At 40.3% G+C, this 23,877-nt stretch overlaps 1 non-coding gene across 1 annotated transcript; it reads right to left on the reverse strand.

Annotated features, from left to right (window-relative positions):
• Positions 1–16,396: 16,396 nt before the first annotated feature.
• Positions 16,397–16,502, reverse strand: LOC122044619. Its single transcript, XR_006129650.1, has one exon. It is a non-coding gene; the product is annotated as a small nucleolar RNA R71 (small nucleolar RNA).
• Positions 16,503–23,877: the final 7,375 nt, after the last annotated feature.

Below are 23,877 nucleotides of genomic sequence, written 5' to 3' on the forward strand. Positions count from 1 at the left end.
CCGGAAAAATATCTAAAAATTCCAGAAAAATCATACTATATTTCTAAAACAGTTTTGAGAATTTTTCGGGCGTTACAATCCCCCATACCTTATAAAAAGTTCGTCCTCGAACTTAGAACAATTCTGGGTACTTCTGTCTCATGCTGGACTCTGTCTCCCAAGTCGCCTCTGCTGCTGTGTGATTTTGCCAGCTGACTTTGACTAATGGTACTTCCTTGTTCCGTAATTTCTTTACTGCTCGGTCTATTATCTGAATACGTCGATTGTCATAGCTGAGATCATCACGGACCTGTACCAACTGGGGCTCAATCACCTGGGTGGCGTCTGGAATATGCTTCTTCAGCATGGAGACATGAAATACGTTGTGGACAGCTGACATCTCCTGAGGTAGCTCTAGCTCATATGCTACCTTGCCCACTCTCTTCGTGATAAGGTATGGTCCCACATATCTGGGAGCTAGCTTGCCCTTCTTCCCAAAACGCATGACTCCCTTCATGGGAGCTACTCTGAGGAAAACTGTATCCCCAACTGAAAACTCTAGGGGTCTGCGTCGTGTATCAGCATAGCTCTTCTGACGGCTCTGTGCTGTCTCTATCCTCTGGCGAATCTGCTGTATGGCTGCTGTGGTATCTGCTACTAGATCTGTCTGAAGCTCTAGTTCCTTCGGTTCACCACTCTCATACCAGCAGATTGGTGATCTGCACCTCCGCCCATAGAGTGCCTCATAAGGAGCCATGCCGATAGTGTCCTGATAGCTGTTGTTGTATGCAAATTCTGCTAGACTCAGATATTTGTACCAACTTCCCTTGAAATCTAGGGCACAAGCTCGGAGCATATCTTCGAGTACCTGATTTACTCGCTCCGTCTGACCATCTGTCTGAGGATGGAAAGCTGTGCTGAATTTTAACTGGGTGCCCATAGCTAACTGAACACACTTCCAGAAGTGTGATGTAAATCTGCTGTCTCTGTCTGAAATGATGGTTCGTGGGACTCCATGTAGTCTGACGATCTCCTGGAGATACAACTGAGCTAGCTTCTCCATGGAGTAGGATATCTTGATAGCTAGGAAGTGGGCTGATTTAGTCAACCTGTCAACTATTACCCAGATGGCATCAAAACCATTTGTGGTTCTGGGTAGCCCCACTATGAAGTCCATCGAGATATCCTCCCACTTCCATTCTGGAATCTGTATAGGCTGCAGAACTCCTCCTGGTCGCTGATGTTCTGCCTTGACCCTCTGACAGGTGAGGCAGATGCTAACATATCTGGCGATGTCTCGCTTCATCCCGGCCACCAAAAGTGTTTCTTGGTCTTGATACATTTGGTGGAGCACGGATGCATCGCGGAGTCTGTGAGCCTCATCTAAAATCTGTCTCCGTAGCTCCTCCCGATCTGGAACACAGAGTCTGTCGCCAAAATACAACACCCCGCTATCGGACACTCTGAATTCTCTACTTTCTGATTCTGCTAGCCCTTGCTTGATTCTCTGAATCTCGGGGTCCTGATCCTGAGCCGACTGAATATCACCAAGCAAGGTAGACTCTAGGGTCATAGTAGAGAGCATCCCCGATGAGTTCGAGACGAAATCCACGATCTCCTACGTAGGGGCGGTGACATGGGCATGAGCCAATAAGGTAGCACTAGATTTCCGCTAAGTGCATCGCTACCTTATTGGCTTTCCCTGGTGGTAGAGGATGTCTATATCGTAGTCCTTGACCAGCTCAAGCCATCTGCGTGTCGCATATTCAGATCCTTACGAGTGAAGAAGTACTTCAGACTCCGATGATCTGTATACACTCTGCACTGAGCTCCATATAAGTAATGTCTCCAAATTTTGAGAGAGAAGACGACTGCTGCAAGCTCAAGGTCATGAGTAGGGTAATTCTTCTCATAATCCTTGAGTTGTCTGGAGGCATAGGCAATCACCTTGCCGTTTTGCATCAGTACTGCTCCTAGTCCCAACTTAGAGGCATCACTATAGATGTCAAAGCTGCTGGTGTCGTCTGGTAGAGCCAAAATAGGAGCACTGGTCAATCTCCTTTTTAGCTCGCTGAAGCTGTTCTCACAGTCCTCTGTCCACTGGAATTTCCTGTTCTTTCTGGTAAGAGCTGTCAGTGGGGAGGCTACCCTGGAGAAATCCTCTACAAACTTCCTGTAATATCCTGCTAATCCCAGAAAGCTCCTGATTTCACTGGCGTTCTTTGGCTGCTTCCAGTTACTTACTGCTTCTATCTTGCTGGGATCCACCATAACACCATCCTTTGAGATGATGTGACCCAGAAAGGACACCTGATCTAGCCAAAATTCACATTTCGTGAACTTGGCGTAAAGCTGGTTCTGCTGAAGTGTCTGCAATACTAGTTTCAGGTGCTCTGCATGTTCTTCCTGAGTTCCTGAGTAGATAAGAATGTCATCGATAAACACAATAACAAACTTATCTAAATACTCCCTGAATACTCTGTTCATGAGATCCATGAATGTAGCTGGAGCATTGGTCACGCCAAAGGGCATGACCACGAACTCGTAGTGTCCGTATCTGGTTCTGAATGCTGTCTTCGGTATATCCCCTTCTTTAACCTTTACCTGATGATAACCTGATCTGAGATCTACCTTAGAGAACACTGATGCCCCCTTCAGTTGATCGAATAGGTCATCTATTCTGGGAAGAGGATACCTGTTTTTGATTGTGACCTGGTTCAGTGATCTGTAGTCTATGCACAGTCGCATGCTTCCATCCTTCTTCTTCACGAACAACACAGGCGCTCCCCATGGTGAGTGACTCGGGCGTATGAAACCTTTGTCAAGAAGCTCCTGTAGTTGCTCCTGAAGTTCCTTCAGTTCTGCTGGAGCCATGCGGTACGGTGCCTTGGAAATTGGATTTGTGCCGGGGATGAGCTCTATCTCAAATTCAATCTCCCTGTCTGGTGCTAAGCCTGGTAGCTCCTCAGGGAAGACTGCTGGGTAGTCGCAAACGACTCGAACCTCTGCTAGCTGTTGGTCCCTGTCCTGACTGGTGCTGACTACGTGTGCTAAGAATCCCGTGCATCCTGAATCCAGTAACTTCTGTGCCTTCATAGCTGAGAGAAACCTCTTGGCCTTTCTCCTTGGTTCCCCGACGAATTCGAACTGTGCTTCCGCTTCAGGTTGGAACGTGACTTTCTGTTTACGGCACTCGATAGAGGCACCGTATTTGACCAAAAAGTCCATTCCGAAGATAACGTCATAGTCGGTCATTTCTAGCACTATCGGATCGCAAAGAGCTCACATGCGCTATAATGACCAGCCTTTGCTCGAGCCGATGCGTGGACGCCATGATCTCTCTGAAGGTAGCGTCAAAAGCGACCGAGTATCTCGGGGTACCTCTAATTTTCGGAGAACATCACGGCTATATATGAATGGGTTTGCCCAGATCAAATAGAAACGGTAGCACTATCTTGAAAAATGCTAATCGACACTGTGGCGGTATCGAGGCATTTGCTCGTCCTCTCGGTGAGTGAGTAGATCCTCGCATTCGCCATAGGTGGGGCTTCTAATCTGCCACTGGCTGATATGTGGGCCTTCTAGAGCGGCCTGCATCTGATATAAGCTGGCCTGCATACTGAATCTGCTGTGGCTGAGGAAGACCGGCCTTGTTCGGGCACTGCTTGGCCATGTGCCCTTCTTGTCCACATTCAAAGCATCCTCGTGCGCCCTTGCGACAAACCCCTGGGTGGAATTTCCCACAAGTAGCACACTTTGGATAACTGGGTCGCTTGCTAGATGGCCCTCCTCTTGGGTCACTCCCTGATTTGCGCTTGCTGTTGGAGTTCCCTTTCCAGTTGGAGCTGTGGCCCTGCTGTTTCTGAGTGTGAGAGCTTCCTTGGCCTTTGGACTCTGAGGAGACTTGCTTCTGTTGCTTCATGTTGTTCTGGTAATGCTCTGTGGTCAAGGCACTGCTCACTAGCTCCTCCGTGGTCTGTGGCCTATGAATGCCACTTGCCACGTTCACTGCGATCTCGGGCCTCAGCATCTTGAGCATCAACCGGACTCGTTCCTTCTCGGTGCTGACTAACTCTGGACATAGACGAGCCAACCTGTTGAATTTCTTCACGGCTTCCTCCACTGAAAGGTTGCCCTGACGAAACTCCGTGAACTCGTCGTAGTGGCGGTTTGTAACCCGCATGTGAAAGAACTCCTCGAAGAATTCCCTCTCGAAGTCCCCCCATGACATCTGATTCACGGGGCGCTTCGTTCTGATCCTTTCCCACCACATGCGTGCATCTCCTGTCAACAGGAGGAGGCACACTTCACCTTCTCGTGTTACGGCCGTCCAGAAGCTCCATCGTGCTCTCAGTGTTTTGAACAGGCTTGAGCATCCCATGGTTCACTAGTGCACGAGAAGTTCTCTGCTCGCTGCCACTGGATTAGATAGGCTTCCTTCCTTGGCTCAGCTGCTGCCGGGGCTTTGGTGCTGTAGTTTGGTGGTGGAACCTCTAAGACTACCGAGTTGTCAAATTCGGTTCCGGGGTGATTGTGGGGGTATTCTGCTGATTAGCCTTTAAGGTGGCTATCTCCCTTTGTTATTCATTGCTGCTGAATCGAGCCACTAATCTTTGTGTCCGGAGGAGGCCACGCACGCCTCTTCTTTGGGGCTCGATGGCTAGTGCCCTTCTAGCCGGGCGTCCTCGTGCCATTTCTAATGACATAGAGAACATATGTATAACTAATACTATCACAGTTATATAATTTCGACATCATGTTTAAACTATCATGTACTAACCGCAATAAGCATATAACATGAACTGTAACTATATAAAGTAACTATAAACAAGAACAATTAAGAGAGTAGAGGTATTCTTACTTGGAAGCTGCACCACTCTGTAACGACCCGCCTTCTACTACTAGGCTATAAGGCGAATCGCTACAGTTGTACTGTGCTAAACTATACTGCGCGGAAAGCTAGGCTAATTAAAATTTTTGCTAACTAATTGATTCTTATAAACTAATCGCCTTACAGACCGATCTACTGATACTGGTACGGTCACAAGACCCTGGATCGGTCTGCTGTCCGATCCTGAAGCTTCATTGCTTCTGTTCCTGGCTGGATCGGTCTACAGACCGATCCAGGAGTGCCCTGATCGGTCGGTAGACCGATCAGTGGCTTTCGGTGCTACTGTTCGCACCTGGATCGGTCGGCTGACCGATCCTTAAACCTGCAGAATCTGGGTTCGCTACTGTCCCGTGCTGGATCGGTCGGCAGACCGATCCAGGCGAGGCTGGATCGGTCGGCAGACCGATCCAGGTATAGCTGGATCGGTCGGCTGACCGATCCAGGAGGATACAGTATGCTACTGTATCTCACTGGATCGGTCGGCTGACCGATCCAGTGGCCTGTATCTCATTGGATCGGTCGGCTGACCGATCCAGTGGCACAGTTCAGCCTCTGATCGGTCTGTAGACCGATCAGAGTTCTGATTTCAAGTCTGGACTCTGATCCCCAGCACTGTTTCGTGCCAAACCCATACACTGCAAACATTTAAGCATAATACACATCCTACTAACATGTGACTAACATTCTAACAACCTAAACTAGTAATCTAACTTAACATGGGGCATAGTTTAGGAATTCATGGCAACCCACAACTACAAGTGCATAGAACATGAAAGTCACAACCAATGGGTAAAATGCTAAAGTAAATGCTAATGAGTCAAATGCTCAATTCGCTATGTCCCCTAAGACCTTTTATTCCAGTTCCTGCCACACACACCACCTTCGCATTGACCCCCAGCCTCCACTGCTAGTCCATTTTCCTTTTACCTGTATCTGCAGTATAAGGAAAATAGTATCTGTAAGCCAACGAGCTTAGTAAGAAACCATCTACCTCACAAAAACATGCAACGATGCAATCATGGATTTAAATCATGCTATTTGAAAACATGCACTGAAAAGCTAAACCATGGCATACTGAAATCTAATGGCATAACATATAAGCATGGCATATACACTGGAATCATGGCATAGCAAGTAATAACACTAAGCTAATCATAAGTTAAGCTAACTGGAACTAAAGCTGTAACTGAAACAAACTCCACTAGCATATCTGATTTTGAGTTTGAAACTAATACATAATAAGTGAAAATAATAAACATGCTGTAGGGCCCAGCAACTTTCTTTGCGTGCATCCCTAACTAGACCCGGGTTTGCAAGTCCGAATTTAGTAGGGTTAACTAGGTTATCTAAACCTAGGGACGATGGGAGCCCAACCCAATGGATATCTAATCGATGACAATTGCCAAAGTAAAATCTTGAATAGCTAACTGTTTTCTGAAACTAGGTTATTCGAACCTAGGACTAGGTTATCGAACCTAGGCGACTATGGAGCCCACCCATTGGATATCTAATCCATATAAGCTGAAATAACTATTTTCTGGTTTAAATGCTTCTAATGCATTTATCTAAGTCATTAAAATGCCTAGGTTGCATTTTAGTTGATCTAATCATTTTATCGAACACTTGGTGTGCCTAAACCCTCCTCTCCATTAGGGAATCGCTTCTAGGCACCCAACAGCGTCTATGATCCCCAACTGAAGGAGAATAGACGTATTCGGCCCATCTAAAAGCGCTAAACTAATCCCTAATTGGCGAAGAGAGCTAAATACACCCTAGGTATCGATAAAAATCTGCATACATCCTAACTAGAGCATAAAAACTCAAGCGGAAACTATTATACTGCAGGTGAGGGGTTTCTTACCTCTTGATCGTAATTTCTTACGATTCTATCCGCTAGGTTTTCCGGAAAACTGATCCTCTCGACGATCCGTTCACGTCTTCGCGTTCCTCTCGCTGAGATGAACCTTTTTCGTGTTGGAGTCCTCGCCGGAAAGTGATCCGAGAGCCCTTGTGGCTTGGGCGCCGAGAGAGGAGGAGGAAGAGGGGTGTTCGGCGTTGAGGGTTTGGAGAGGATCGGCGTGAGGTTTTTGTGAGGGGGAATTGCCGAACCAACTTAAAATAAACCAAACCCCAACTTAAGTTCTTATTTATATTAAGTGGGTAACTAGGCCCAACTCTAATATAAATTAAATTGTTCCCCTTTCCTTTCAGCACGGCCCTGCTGGGTTCACTGGTTACTAGCATTATCCCTCAACCCATAGGTCTCGGGTTCGATTCCCGCCTAGGCCATTTTCGTTTCCTAATTATTTTTGCTACTTCCGCTACTCGGAAAATTCCGGAAAAATATCTAAAAATTCCAGAAAAATCATACTATATTTCTAAAACAGTTTTGAGAATTTTTCGGGCGTTATGATTAGAGCTTAGTAGTAGAAGGTGGGTCGTTACAAACGGTAACCAACCGGGACTCGATACGCTGCACACTCAATGCCTTTCCCAGGACCCCAGAATGGACCTCGATAATCGACGCCTACTACATCTCAAAGGACCTGGAGGTAAGTACCCTAGAGGAACTCTTTTCTACTTTAGAATTACATGAAACTAGATGTGCAGGTACAACAAAAGAGTCAAGCTAAATTATGGCACTAAATGCAACCAAGAAGGATGAACCCGAGTCAAACTCAGAAGAAGAACAAGAAGCTTACATGGTAAAGAAATTCAGAAAATTCTTTAGATCTAACAAATTTAAAGAAATGCAGAACAGAAAAAATCCAAGAAATAGAAGAAGGGTTCGGTACTACCAGTGTCAAAAGGAAGGACACATAAAAGAGGACTGCCCATAACTCAAAAACAAAAAAGGCAAGATCCCCAAGCAAAACAAGTACAAGACTCTAAAGGCTACTTGGGACGACAGCTCATCATCTGAGTTAGAAATAGAAGAATATGCCGGACTAGTATTGATGGTGAGCTATGAAGAGCAAAGCACCTCAGAAGCCAGCATCGATGAAGGGGGAGCAACTTTAAATGAATGCAGCGAAGCAGGGGGAGAGTCAGGCTTCAAGTCTGATATGATAAATGAGGTATGCCTCTTACCTCCTAATCAACTCTATTTTGGTATTAAATCTATGGCAAAATCAATGTGTAAGTTAAAAAGTAAAAATGATAAATTGAAAATTGAAAATTGAAAACTTAGAAATAAAAAGAATTTTAGCAAAATCATGCATAATAGAAGATTTTGAAAAAGTAAAACTTGAAAATGCTAAATTAAAGGAAGAAATAGAAAACTTAAAAAATTATTCATGTTCAAATGTTTCTGATTTAAAGATTAGAAACTATAGAGGATTAAACTGGTACTATAGATTTCACAAAGGTCTGATCAGAAAAGTAACAAAATCTTATATCCCTAGAAAATACCTAATTAACTCTGTAGGAAGAAACCTATATTGAGTTCTAAAAATTTGTTTAAATTAAAAGTGAAATTAGACTTAGGGCTTTCAGATAGAAGATTAAATATCTGAATTCATTAAAAGACTTTGTCTAAAAGTGGTTGATGATCTAATAACCAAGAAGGCCTAGTGTCTCGCCACAACCTAGAAGCCAATTTCTGAATTGAATATTTAATTGACAAACTGATAAGCATAAAATAGTTAATTAAATTAAATACTTTCAATATTTGTCAATGGTTTAACATTTGTTAAAATATTTTTTTACTTGCAAGCTTCACTTAGAATATTTTTTTTCAAATCTCACTTAGAAATTTTTTTTAATTGCAAGCTTTATTTAAATTGTTTCTGTTAATTTTTTTCCCCCTTAAGATTTTATTTAGTACTCCTCTTTTTAATGTGATCAAAGGGGGAGAATTAGAAGTTAAGTTTAAGGGAGAAGTATATTTGTCAATCTTCAATCTATTACATAATATTTCATGTCTTTAATTTCAGATATTTTTTAATCCTAACTTAACTTTGGTTGATTCACATCAAAATGGGGGAGATTATTGAACCTCGTGGTTGCTTTGATGTGATCAACTAAGTTAGGTCCCATTTGGTTTAACCAAATCACCTTAAGTTATTAATTCCATTAAATATTAATTTTCATAATTGGTTCCCGATCGACGTGCGAGGCACACGGCCTTCTTGGATATAGGCAACCACCACCACCGACTAGACAAAACCTTTTATGGCTAATATTTAATTTCCTAAAATAACTTTAGGTTAACCGAAAAGAACAATCAAATCACAAGGAAAAGAAAAACAAAGAACACAACATCGAAAAACATATTCGAAATTCTAGAATCGTAAGCCTCTTGTATTTGGTATTATTTCCATAAATAACTAGCATGATGCGGAAAGAAAAATTACTAGTTATACCTTGTAGAAAAACCTCTTGATCTTCTCAGGTATCTTCTAACCTCGGTTGTGTGGGCAACGATCTTCGAGATGAGAAACCCAAGCACCTTCTTCTCCTCCTAGCTAGGTTGGCCAAAACAAGAAAGCTCCACCAAGGAAGAAGAAACCAGCCTCCAAAGATGCTTCCTCTCTTCTTCTTCTTCTTCTCCAAGTAGTATCTCCCCTCCACAAGACCTCCAAGCAATAGAGAGTTTCACACAAAGAGGAAGAAGAAGAGATGATGGCACAACCAAGGAAAAAAGGAGAGAAAACAATAGAGGTTGTGTCTCATGAAGGCACCTCACCCTTCTTTTATATTCCTTGGCCTAGGCAAATTAGAAATTTAATTACAATAAAATTTCTCAATTTCCTTGACATTAATTTAGAAAAATAAAACAAATTTTCCAAATTAAACTTCAATGGCCACATCATTGGAAACAAATTGGACAAGTTTTAATCAACAATTAAAACTTCCTAATTTGTTTCCGGAAATTTAAAATAAAATTTCTCTTTAAAAATCTCTTCATGGTTGATAAAGGATATTTCTATAATTTTAATTTTATCAACATGTGGATAATTTTAAAGAGAAAATAAAATAACTCTCAATCTACAAATAAGGAAAGAGATCTAATCTCTTTCTTTAATCTTTTGTAGATCTTTACAAGAGAGATATTTTAATTTTAATTCTCTTTAATAAATTATTTCTTCCACATAATAAAACTAAAATTAAAATCCTTTTAAATTTAATTTGGCCGGCCCCACTAGCTTGGGTTCAAGCTAGGGCAGCCACCATTTATACCTAGGCCTAGCTTTTCAAGCTAGCTTGGCCCTAATTGTGGTATAGAAGGTGGGTAGTGGGTATAGAACTCTATAAATAAGAGGCTATGATAGGGACGAGAGGAGGAATTGGTTTTGGTCTCTCGATAAAATTAAGCATCCCGTGTTCCCCGAACACACAACTTAATTTATCAATAATAATTCATTCCACTAGAGAATTATTATTGAACTACATACCAATCCCAAATTACATTTTGGGCTCCTTCTTATTATGAGTGTGTTAGTCTCCCGTGTTTAAGATATCGAATGCCCACTAATTAAGTGAGTTAACTCATTTTTAATTTATCAGTCCAAGAGAATACCACTTTATCACGTCGCGGACTAAGTCCACCGCAAGGTTTAACATGACAATCCTTATGAGCTCCTCTTGAGGACATTATCAACCTAGTATCTCTAGGACACGGTTTCCTTCTATAATCAACAACACACTATAAGTGATATCATTTCCCAACTTATCGGGCTTATTGATTTATCGAACTAAATCTCACCATTGATAAATTAAAGAAATAAATATCAAATATATGTGCTTGTTATTATATTAGGATTAAGACACACACTTCCATAATAACCGAGGTCTTTGTTTCTTTATAAAGTCGGTATAAAAAGAACGACCTCAAATGGTCCTATATACACTCAGTGTACTTGTGTAATTATACGATCAAGATAAACTGATACCTAATTACACTCGACCTTCCAATGGTTTGTTCCTTTCCATTATGGTCGTGAGCTCCTGTTTATAATTTATAAGATAATAACATGATCCTCCTGTGTGTGACACCACACACCATGTTATCTACAATATAAATTAATTGAACAACTACATTTATCATAAATGTAGACATTTGAGCAATGTGATTCTTATTTCTAGATAAATGTTTATACAAAAGCTAGGCTTTTAGTATACACTCTAACAATCTCCCACTTATACTAAAGACTAAGCTGCTATATCAGCTTCTGATTCTAACCCTTCAACATGTCCATCAAAGCTCTTGCCTTAAGGACCTCGGTGGAAGGATCTATAGGTCATCACACGATGCAAGGTAGCAACTTCTCCTCGTTATACGATTTCTCGTATTGGGTGGTACTTCGCTCTATTGTGTTTACTTGCCTTTATAGACTTATGGTTTCTTGAGTTTACTTGCACCAATATTATTACAATAAATTGTAATAATCTTTGGACAAACCAAATCATATCTAAATCTATCTTGAGATTATTGAGTCATTCAGCTTTTATAGCTACCTCGGAGGCTTGCCATATACTAAGCTTCTATGGTGGAGTCCGAAAAACACCTATGTTTATCACTCTTCCATAGTTATGACTTTACCTCTAAAGTAAACACAAACCCGAGGTTGACTTATTATTGTCCCTATCCGATTGGAAGTCAAATCCATGCAACCCACAAATTAATCGCCTTGTAAGCTAGCATATAATCTCTAGTGTCTCTAAGGCACTTCAATATATGCTTTCTGAGTCCATCTTGTCCATAGTTATTTTGATATCGCCAACTGCTTGGCAAACAGATTCCTTATCTCATGCATAGCATTCATTAGGCTTCCGACAGCTTAAAGAACCGCCTTTATTTCCTTTATCTCCTTTGATGTCTCAGAGACATATCTTTAGATAAAGTTACTCCATCTGAAAAGGTAAGAAACCTTTCTTGGAGTTTTGCATGCTTAAAACGAGCAAGGATTTTTCCGATTGTATGAAGCTTGGGATAAGTAAAATATTCTTTTCTTGCGATCCCTTATTACTTTGATCTCAAGAATATATTTATTCTCCCAAGCCCTTTATATCGAATTGTTTGGACAACCATACCCTTACTTCTGACAACATTTTGATATTGTCTCCAACTACCAAAAATGTTATCTACGTATAGTACAAGAAATACCACCACGCTTCCATCACACCTTTTGTATACACAAGACTTACCCGGTTACTAAATAAATCCATAGGTCTGAATTACTTTGATAAACCGGATGTTCCAAGACCTTGGAGCTTTGCCTCAGTCCATAGACTGATTGAGCTTTACACAAGATGCTCTTAGCCCTTTGCAATGAACCCTTCTGGTTGCTTTATATGGATGCTTTCTTCAAGACTTCCATTAAGGAATGCTGTCTTGACATCCACTTGCCAAATAGATAAAAGAATCTAGATAGACTTAAGCATGGCTACCAGTGAAAAAGTTTCCTTTTTCATCAAGCCTTGCTTTGAAGGTTTCTACCTTCCTGTCTATCTCTCTTTTCCTATTATAGACCTTTTTATACCCAAAAGCTTTTACACTATTTGGTGGTTCTACAAGTTTCCAGATTTTATTAAAATATATATATTCTAATTCTGTTATTCATTACTCTTTGTCAAGATATTGCATCTTTATCTTGGAGTGCTTCATCATATGACCAGAGATCAGGTTCATGTCCTCCAGGGATCGAGTCCAAAAACTCTCCCAAAACATGAATCTTTTTAGGTTGCCTAACAACCCTCCCACTATGACAAGACACTTTCTGTAATTGTGTATCATTTGTGATACGTGTTGCAGTTTCCTTGTGGTATCTCATCTTGTACAATTGGTGTTTGAGACAATTGGTGTTGCAGCTTCAACTATGACAAGGCACTTTCAGTTGCAGCTTCAACTATAGTAAGAGGCTTCTCCACCTGAAGGAGACTTTCTAATGAGCTTTACTTGCCTTGGATTAACAACCATCCAAGTTGTAACCCAGTAAACGATCCGCCTCTTTCTCTCTTTGATTAAGTTTATTTTTATGCAAGTGTTTCTTAATTTAGCTTGAAAAGACGAGAAAGGTTTTATTTTTTATTTCAGGCTATTTACCCCCCCCCCCTCTAGTCGGTCGCCAAGAGATCAACAATTGGTATTAGAGCAAGGTTACTTTAGAAGGACTAACCGCCGACCGAAGCAAAGGAATCGATGGTCGGTTCAAGCCTCAACCCACCAAAATTCTAGGGAAAATGAGTACACTGGAAACGCCGAATGGAGGTATTCCTAAAAAGTGACTTTGAAATTCTTTTAATAATTAAGTACGGTTTTGCAATTCTAAAAGATCAACAAGGCATAAAGAAAGAAGAGTACCTCTGGATAAAGAAGGAACAAAGTGATTTCATCGCTAATAGTAGAGCAGAATATCACCTGCTAAGTGTATTACCACCTCAAGAAGTCAACCATATCGAAAGCTACTCGTCGTCTAAAGACATTTGGGAGAAATTCCTAGAACTCCACGAAGGCACATTCGAAGCGAAGCTCGCATGACAGGACATACTTCGGAACAAACTAACAAATATTCGTTTTAAAAAAGGTGAGAAGGTAGCCAAACTACACACGAAGATCAAGGAGCTGATCACTGAACTGGTAAATCTCGGTGAAACAATAACCAATCGGGACTCGGTATGCTACGCACTCAATGTCTTTCCCAGGACTCTAGAATGGACTTCGATAATCGACGCCTACTACATCTTGAAGGACTTGGAGGTAAGTACACTTGAAGAATTGTTTTCGACTTTAGAATTACATGAATTCAGATGTGCATAATCAAGTAAAGAGTCAAGCCCAAATCTGGCACTAAAAGTCACAAAAAAGGATGAACTCGAATCAGACTCAAATTTAGAAGGGGACCAAGAAGCTTACATGGTAAGGAAATTTAGGAAAATTTTTAGATCTAACAAATTTAAAGAAATATAGAACAGGAAGAATCCAAGAAATAAAAGAAAGGTTCAATGCTACCAGTGTTAAAAAGTATGACACATAAAGGAGGACTGCCCAGAACTCAAAAAGGAAAAAGATAAGAGGCCTAAACAAAACAAGGGCAAGAATTTTAAGGCTATTTGGGACGAAAGCTCATCATCTGAATAAGAAATAGAAGCATATGCCGGACTAGCATTGATGGCTAGTGATGTGCGTAAATATTATGATCGTTTATGCATGTTTTAACGCACATTCACTTGCTTTATATATATATATATTCTTTACAAGATCGTCTCTTTTATCATAAACTCATCATGAATACTCTTTTGTTTGGATATCTGCTCTTTGTTTAGTTTTGTGTTGGCAAGGACAACTTTTGAAGCAAAAACAGTGATTGTCGACGCACCAGAACGAGGCAGAGAGCACGGCCGTGCAACCTCGCACGACCGTGTGGCTAAACAACAGAAGAGAAGTGCATGGTCGTGCAACTCTTACACGGTCGTGTGGCCAACCAGAGATAGATCTTTGCATGGCAGTGCAATCCTGCACGGCCGTGCCCCCCACGACCGCAACCAAGAAGTGCACGGTTGTGCAATTCCTGCACGGTCGTGCCCCAAGAGCCGAGCCCCAAATCCACATGGTTGTGCCAATTGGCACGGCCGTGCAGCACGGCCAGAACAGAAGGAAGACATGATCGTGTGGATCTCGCATGACCGTGTCACTCAACCCGAAGGGAGGATGCACTTGGCCGTGTGGATCTCGCACGGCTGTGGCACGGCCCGTGCGACCCCCGTGCCCTAGCTTATAAAAGGGTTAAGAACCTTATTCTTAGGATCATCTTTGGTTCGGGACTTCGTTCCTCTCCTTGGGAAATGGTTCTCCCCTTCGGGGGAAACCCTAGAGCTTCATCCACCACCATCCCTTGACGTTCCGTCCATCTACAGAGCAAGGAGGCATCCCCAAGACATCGGAAACCTCGGCAAGCATCTCTTCTTCCCCTTCTTCTCATATCAAGGGTTGTAAGTATGCTTTACTTTATGTTTTGGGGTTGTTCTTCCCTCACAATGGAGTAGAGGTCATTTTCTAGGATTAGGAAGTATTTGTAATGTGATGGAGATGTATAACTATGTAGATTCGCAATATTTCAATTCAATGACTTGTTAATACCTTGTTCATGATGAATTGTGTGTGTGACATATTTATATTTCTTTGCATGCTTTGTTGATTGATGTGGAGGATTGTTATCACGCAAAGAGGATGCCCTAGAGCGTATTGACAAAGGTGCCCTAGTGACAGGGGTAACCCTTTCTAGACGTCTAGGAATTTCCTTTAAAAGGAGAAACAGTCCTTTAGGAATTGCTGCTCTCGTAGAAAGAGTACTCTAGATCATATATCCGAGGGGTCCTAGTGACAAGGGTAATCCGTTCACAGACGTTTAGGACATTCTCTTGAAAGGAGAGGCAATTCCTCCATAAGGAAGTAGGAAATCGTACCAAATCTCTACCTTTATCCTTATTATTATTTACTAGACATGTATTCTTGTGATCTACCGAGGTGCCCTCGTGACAGGGGTTAACCGATACTGGATTTTACAGGAATCATCTCTATTCGATACTTAAGGATATTGACCAATTCAACTTCCTGCAAGAGCATGGACATAGAGGGTAGAAACTAAGCAATCTATGTAATTTCTCCTAGCATTATAATAAAATCGAAATCCTAGAATCCATCTCCCAAAACTCATTCCCTCCAAGATCAATTCTCTCTCTCTCTCTCTCCTCTCTCTTCATCTCAATCTTCTCTTTCTCTCTTCAATCACTCTCGTTAGTTTGCAAGCACCAAAGCCAACTTTCGACCGTCTAAATAACTTACTTTGTGACATCTCTAGTGCTTAATCAACAGACTCTGTGGTTCGACGATCTTATATATTACTGACGACAAATCCGTGAACTTACGGAATCGTAATAAGTTTTTGACACCGTTGCGAAGGACTGTTCGCATTAACATTAGTAGATTAGCAATTTAGTGTATCTAGACTTGTGAATAGTTTTTGTTTTTCCATTTTCATAATTGAAAAAAAAAATTTGTATTTTCTTTCTTGTCTTTAAATTCTACATTTATTTTTTTTATCAATTTAAATTCTGCATTTTGTTTCTTTTTTTTCATATAGCATTTTATTTCTTATCTTTAATTCTTCATTTTTATTTTTACTTAAATTTGTTTTTTCTTGAGCACTAACATGTCAGGCAGACCCTTAAGAGATTTCTCGGCACCTATTTCTTCAAGGTTTATGTCTCCCATTGTGCAGCCTCATATTGAAGCAGAAAATTTCCAACTAGACCCAGAGTTGATTTTCATGATACAAGGTCACAAATTTGGAGGAGAAGTATCAGAAAGTCCTTATCTACATCTTGAGATATTTCTAGAACTTAGTGATATGGTGAATTGTGAATGAGTGTCAGCAGACGCAGTTCAATTGATGGCATTTCCTTTTAGCATCAAGGATAAAGCAAGGACTTGGTTATATTCTCTTTGTCCTCAAAGCATCACAAGTTGGGAATAATTGGAGAAGCAATTTCTGAATCATTTTTTTCCTCCAAGTAGAACGATTTATATGAGGAATTACATCACAAATTTTGCTCAGGCATATGAAGAATCATTATTTGAAGCATGTAATAGATTCAAGAGTCTACAAAGACAGTGCCCTCATTATAATTTGGAAAAATGGTTGACCCTGCACATATTCTATAGGGAAATTTCTTCCTCAGATAAGTGTTTGTTAGATTCATCAGCTGGAGGTTCTTTTATGGACAAGAGTGTAGATAAAGTATATATGTTAATTGATCAAGTGGCAATGAATCTACATGAATGGCCGAACAAAAGTTGGATGGAATCTCCCTTAAAAATTCAAGAAGTACAAGCCATATATATAAGAGAGCCTGTTAAACAAAATACAATTCAACCATCCAAGAGTTTTGAAATCCACAAGTCACAGAATGAGGAGTTCAAACATTTGGGGGCTAAGATTGATAGCATTGTTTCAAAATGGTTCAAACAATATCTCCCTCCTACACAGACAGTGTCTAGTGAACAGTGTAATAATTTTAAGTTGAGAAGTGGTAAGAATCATGAAGAACTACTGAAGAAGGATTTGTTTAGAATTGAGGAGAAGAACAATAGAAGACCTCAAGAACTCAGTTTTATTACTCTAGGAAGTTCCCAAAGGCCACAAGTATCTTTCCCTCAACGATTGATCACACCTACAGTTGGACCTCCTCCGCGAGCTCAAAGAGAATATGGGAAAAGAAAGTACCTTTCCCAAGACCTTCACTAAAGGTTCCTTTTCCACAAAGATTAGTGAGGGTCAATGAAAATGAAGACTTTGGCAAATTCTGTGACACTAATATGGTTGAATGTAGATTTCTGGAAAAGCAAGGTTCCTTTTCCATAAAGGTTTAGAACTTTCAGGTATCTCTCAGGAAAGCAAGGTTAGTATCTTTTGTGATCTTTTGGAAAATTTCATAGATGTACCAATAGTAGATTTTGTTGGATGTGATTCAATTTATGATACATATTCAATTCATCTTAATAAGGTTCTAGTTCTATCTAATATAACATGCTTGGGAGAGGTATGTTTTTCTTTTGGGTGTGCAGATTTTCATGAGGCCTATATTTGGAAGCTCAGACTGAACCGTGTTCGACCACCTGAAAGAACTTCAAAGAAGACGAAGATGGAGAGAGTTATACTTTACTCTGTAGCTCCTTTGATGAAATCTCTCTCCATAATAAGAGCCCTTGGTAGGGGGATGTTGAAATATCTTAGCCTTCCAAGAGCGAGATTTCGTTGAATCTAATGAGGTGGTCGAGCTAATGACCTTAAACAAGCGCTTTTTAGGAGGCAACCCAAGTTCTTTCTTATTTTATTTATGTCTTTAGTTATTTCTTGTTTTCATTTCTTTCCTCATAATAAGCATGTATCCTCTACTTAATTTTTATTGTCAATTTTCTTTTATAGGACTCAAAGATTAGGAGGAATGCAATTACATGATGGAGAAGTTAATAATATAGGCATTTGACATACATCATTTGGTAACTTCTCTTACTTTTAATCTCCTCCACATTATTTTTAGTTTTCATTGGGACAATGAAAAGTTTAAGTCTGGGGGGATGCATTAGATGCATTTGGTTTAGTTTAGTTTTTGCTTATTTCTTTTGCATAATAAATTTTTCCTAGTTGCATCATTCATCACATCATAATTGTTTGTTCCTTAATGTAAAATACTAACATGTTTCATCTAGATATTTATGTTGTGTGATTTGGTATGCTAGTATGCCTATTGATCTTTATTTTCTTATCCATAGTAGCATGAAGTGAGCATTGTTATTACTAGAAGAATTTGAATGTTGGCCTAGTTTTAGGATCTCTTCACATTATGCTTGACTTTGATCGTAGATATTTTTGAAAATAGTCATGATTCATAGAACTGGACTAGTACTCTTGCTTCTATGGTGACCTCTCAACTACATTTTGGTTACTGGATAAACTCAGATCATGTAAACTCATTTGGAAAAATTAATTCCAAAAAAAAATTAAAAAATGAAAGTTTGTTCAAGTTTGATACTTTTCAAACAATAAAAAAAAAGGAAAAAGAATAAGGGATAAAAAAATAGTTATCGTGAGTGGAAACTAGCAATTCACCCCTTTGAGACCGAGTTAGGTTACTAGGGAAATGAATACTATGTTTCTCTTGATACTGAGTATTCCTTTGAGACCTTGTGTAGACGATGCATAGCATTTTTGAGGGGAATGAACTTTGTGTGTGGCAGGTAAGTGCCTATCGCCAGAAGTATGAGGAACACAGTTAAATGGAAAATTGACTAGGCTTAGAGGTTGACACTTGAAAAAGTTAAGTCACTTATTACACTGAGCACGGAGAACTTCTACTTAGGCCACACTCAAATAATTTTTGTATCATGCTCATCAATGAAACTATATGATAGGTTTATATTGATTCATTAGGGATTATTATATGTCATCTACACACATAAATATATATTGCGGGTTTTGCTTGAGGACAAGCAAAGGTTCAAGTATGGGGGTGTGATGTACGTAAATATTATGATCGTTTATGCATGTTTTAACGCACATTCACTTGCTTGATACGTATATATTCTTTACATGATCGTCTCTTTTATCATAAACTCATCATGAATACTCTTTTGTTCGGATATCTGCTCTTTGTTTGGTTTTATACTTACAGGGACAACTTTCGGAGCAAAAATAGTGATTATCGACGCACCGGAACGAGACAGAGAACACGGTCGTGCAACCTCGCACGGTCGTGTGGCCAAACAGCAGAAGAGAAGTGCATGGCCATGCAACTCTTGTACGGTCGTGCGACCAACCAGAGATAGATCTTTGCATGGCCGTGCAATCCTGCACGACCATGCCACCCACGACCGCAGCCAAGAAGTGAACGGTCGTGCAATTCCTGCACGATCGTGTCCCAGGAGTCGAGCCCCAGATTCACACGGTCGTGCCAATTGGCACGACCATGCAGTGCGGCCAGAACAGAAGGAAGACACGGTCGTGCGGATCTCGCATGACCGTGCCACTCAACCCGAAGGGAGGATGCACTTGGTCGTGCAGATCTCGCACGGCCGTGGCACAGGTCGTGCGGCACCCATGCCCTAGCTTATAAAAGGGTCAAGAATCCTATTCTTGGGATCATCTTTGGTTCAGAACTTCATTCCTCTCCTTGGGAAAGGGTTCTCCCCTTCGGGGGAAACCCTAGAGCTTCATCCACTGCCATCCCTTGACATTTCGTCCATCTACAGAGCAAGGAGGCATCCCCAAGACATTGGAAACCTCAGCAAGCATCTCTTCTTCCCCTTCTTCTCACATCAAGGGTTGTAAGTATGCTTTACTTTATGTTTTGGGGTTGTTCTTCCCTCACAATGGAGTAGAGGTCATTTTCTAGGATTAGAAAGTATTTGTAATGTGATGGAGATGTATAACTATGTAGATTCGCAATATTTCAATTCAATGACTTGTTAATACCTTGTTCATGATGAATTGTGTGTGTAACATATTTATATTTCTTTGCATGCTTTGTTGATTGATGTGGAGGATTGTTAATCACGCAAAGAGGATGCCCTAGAGCGTATTGACAAAGGTGCCCTAGTGACAGGGGTAACCCTTTCTGGACGTCTAGGAATTTCCTTTAAAAGGAGAAACAGTCCCTTAGGAATTGCTGCTCTCGTAGAAAGAGTGCTCTAGATCATATACCCGAGGGGTCCTAGTGACAAGGGTAACCCGTTCACAGATGTCTAGGACATTCTCTTGAAAGGAGAGGCAATTCCTCCATAAGGAAGTAGGAAATCGTACCAAATCTCTACCTTTATCCTTATTGTTATTTACTAGACATGTATTCTTGTGATCTACCGAGGCGCCCTCGTGACAGGGGTTAATCAATACTGGATTTCACAAGAATCGTCTCTATTTGATACTTAGGGATATTGACCAATTTAACTTCCTGCAAGAGCACGGACATAGAGGGTAGAAACTAAGCAATCTGTGTAATATCTCCTAGCATTATAATGAAATTAAAATCCTAGAATCCATCTCCCAAAGCTCATTCCCACCAAGATCAATTCTCTCTCTCTCCTCTCTCTTCGTCTCAATCTTCTCTTTCTCTCTTCAGTCACTCTCGTTAGTTTGCAAGCGCTAAAGCCAACTTTCGACCGTCTAGATAACTTATTTTGTGACATCTCTAGTGCTTAATCAACAGACCCTGTGGTTTGACAATCTTATATATTACTGACGACGAATCCGTGCACTTGCAAAATCGTAACAGCTAGTCATGAAGATCAAATCATATCAGAAGCCAACATCAATGAAGGGGAAGTGACTTCAGGCAAATGTAGCGAAGAAGGGGGAGAATCAAACTTCTTATCTGATATAGTAAGTGGCGTATGCCTCTTACCACATGATCAACTTTATTTTAGCATTAAATCAATGGCAAAATCAATGTATAAATTGAAAACTAAAAATGACAAATTGAAAATTGAAAACTTAGAAATAAAAAGAACCTTAGCTAAATCATGCTTAATAGAGGATCTAGATAAGTTAAAAATTGAAAATGCTAATTTGAAAGAACAAATAGAAAATTTAAAAAATTCTGCATGTTTAAATTTCGCCACTTCAAATTTGAGAAACTATAAAGGACTAAATTTGTATTTTAGATACCATAAGGGTCAAATTAGAAAGTTATCACCAAAATATGTTCCTAATGTTGGGATTCAATCAAAGTCCCACATTAGAAAGATTTGGGAAAGATCATGGGGTTAAAAGAATGTAGAATATCTCCATTAGAATGAAGTCTTTTGGGGAGAGCCCAAGAGTAAAGTCATGAGGGTTTAGGCCCAAAGTGGACAATATTATGTCATTGTGGAGATATGTAAACATCTTTTGGGCACAACAATTGGTATCAGAGCCATGGCCCAGGCCAGATGCAATGTCGGGTGACCTTGAACAAAGTTGAGGGTAGGCCCGAAGTAGGTCAGGGTGACCGGATGCTGCAGGGAGGCCCAGAGTAGGTCAAGAGTAACCGGAACAGAATGCTCGCGGAAAGGGCTAGAGCGGGTCAGGGTGACCGGATGCTTACGGGGAAGGCCCGGAGCGGGTTAAGGTGACAGAATACTCGCGGGTTAAGGTGACTGGATGCTCACGGGGAGGCCTAGAGCGGGTCAGGGTAACCGGATGCTCACGGAGAGGCCCGAAGTAGGTCAAGAGTGACTGGATGCTCACGGGGAGGCCTAGACCATGAGAGTAATGATGGTCCTTTGTTTGAGAGGAGGGTTGTTGGGATTCATTCAAAGATCCATATTGGAAAGATTTGGGAAAGATCATGGGGTTAAAAGAATATAGAATATCTCCATTGGAATGAGGCCTTTTAGGAAGAGCCCAAGAGCAAAGTCATGAGAGCCTAGGCCTAAAGTGGACAATATCATGTCATTGTGGAGATATGTAAACATCCTTTAGGTACAACACCTAAAAGATACTTGATCAATCTAGTAGGAAAAAAATCTATATTGGGTTCCCAAATCCTACTTAGAATAAATTCAATTTTTAAGGGTTACAACTTGCAGAAAGAAAAGTAAATGTTTACTTTCTTTAAAAAGCGTTGTCTAGAAGTGGTTGTTGTTCCAATATCCAAGAAGACTTAGTACCTCGCTATAGCTTGGAAGTCAATTATTAAAATGAATGTTTAATTGACTAACTGTTAAATAGTTAGCTGTTATATTTTTTTTTTAATTTACCCAATCTAAAAATATTTGTTATTTACTCAAAATGGGTAGTTTAAGTTTTTTTAAGTTAACTCGTTTGTGCAAAAAATTATATCTTGGAAATTAAAAATAGCTCACAAAGTTATTTTTACAAAATTTATTTTACTGTTATTGATTTTTCTGTGAATTTTCTATAAAAAACTAACTATTAAAATTCTCAAAAACTCAATTTTTGAAATTTTAATTTTTTCTCTGCAAAGATACTTGCTCTATTACACTCTCAGAAAATTTTGAACTTTGAAAATATTCTTAAGCCATTTTTTAAAAATAATTTACTGCTTAAAATTATTTTTTTAAAAAAATTATTCTTTAATCACAAAAATCAAAATTTTGAGTATAAATTCCAAAATTTTCTTAAGTGTTAGTCACTGGTTTTAAATTTTAAGTAAAAATTCCTTGAACTTTAAATTCAACTTATTTTAGTAAAATCTCTATTTTAATGTAATCAAAGGGGGAGAGTTAAAAGTTAAGTTAAGGGGTACGTATATTTTATTGCATATCTAGTATTTCAAAACTTACAATTTCATTTACTTCATTTAAATTTATATCTTGTATTACCCTAGTTCATTTGGGTTCATCCACATCAAAAAGGGGGAGATTGTAAGTACCCGTGATGGTTTTGATGTGATCAACCAGGTCAAATTAGGTCATGTTGTTATTTTGATGTCTTGTGTCTAAGTGTGCAGGAACTTAGGAGCACAGAAAGTCGAGCGAAAGGCGCAGTTAGCGAAAAGGACGGCACAGGAGAGAGCCGACAGACTTGGTGCGTCCGAGAGACGAGGCGCTATAGAAGAGTACGCTGGTGGACGAGAAAGAGGTGTGCAACATTTCTGAGGGACGAGAAGCCAGAGCAGAAGACTGCTCGAAGGCCAGAAAATGGATTTGGGTGAGCCCTATTATGGATGGCCGAAATCATCTAAGCGAGCGGAACCGGAGTGAAAGTCCTAGATCGAAAAAGTTAATTGGTGTTGACTTTCTTGGTCCAAGCACCCAGACTTGGTCCAGCCATCTGGACCACCAGGGGCAGCCAAGGTGCCCTCGGTACGCACCCTGGCTGCGCCCTAGGTCAACCCTATCCAGGCGCCCGAAATAGCTTCGGGTGCTCAGTCCAGAAATTTTATCAAAATGACAGATGTTGCGAACCATTGCGATGCGGATAAAATTCTATACGCGTCTAGGCGCCTAGAACCCTTCCAGGAGCCCCGATCAAGGCTATAAATATAGCCCTGATTCCAGAAACTATACATAACACTTCTAATCATTTATCTTTCTGTTTAGCTTTTTAATTGTGTGCTCCAACTGCTGTAAGAGGCTTCTCTACTTGAAGGAAACTTTCTAGTGAGCTTTACTTGCCTTAGATTAACAACCACCTAGGTTGTAACCAAGTAAACAATCTGCCTTTTTCTCTCTTTAATTAAGTTTATTTTTATGCAAGTGTTTCTTAATTTAGCTTGAAAAGATGAGAAAGGTTTTTTTTTTATTTCAGGCTATTCACCCCCCCCCCCTTAGCCAGCCGCTAAGGGATCAACATAGTCTCCTAACTAAACCTAATGGGTTCAAATCTACAATAATGGTGGATCGATATCAGTGTCACTAGACATATATGTTACAACAAGGAATTACTCCACAACTTTGAAGAAGTCAAAGATGGGGATAAGTTATTCATGGGGAACTTAGCTACCTCGGACATCATGGGCTAAGGAAAAGTTGTACTGAAGATGACCTCGGGCAAGGAACTCACTTT

The sequence above is a fragment of the Zingiber officinale genome, chromosome 2A, assembly GCF_018446385.1.
Source record: "Zingiber officinale cultivar Zhangliang chromosome 2A, Zo_v1.1, whole genome shotgun sequence".
Taxonomy (NCBI): Eukaryota; Viridiplantae; Streptophyta; class Magnoliopsida; order Zingiberales; family Zingiberaceae; genus Zingiber; species Zingiber officinale.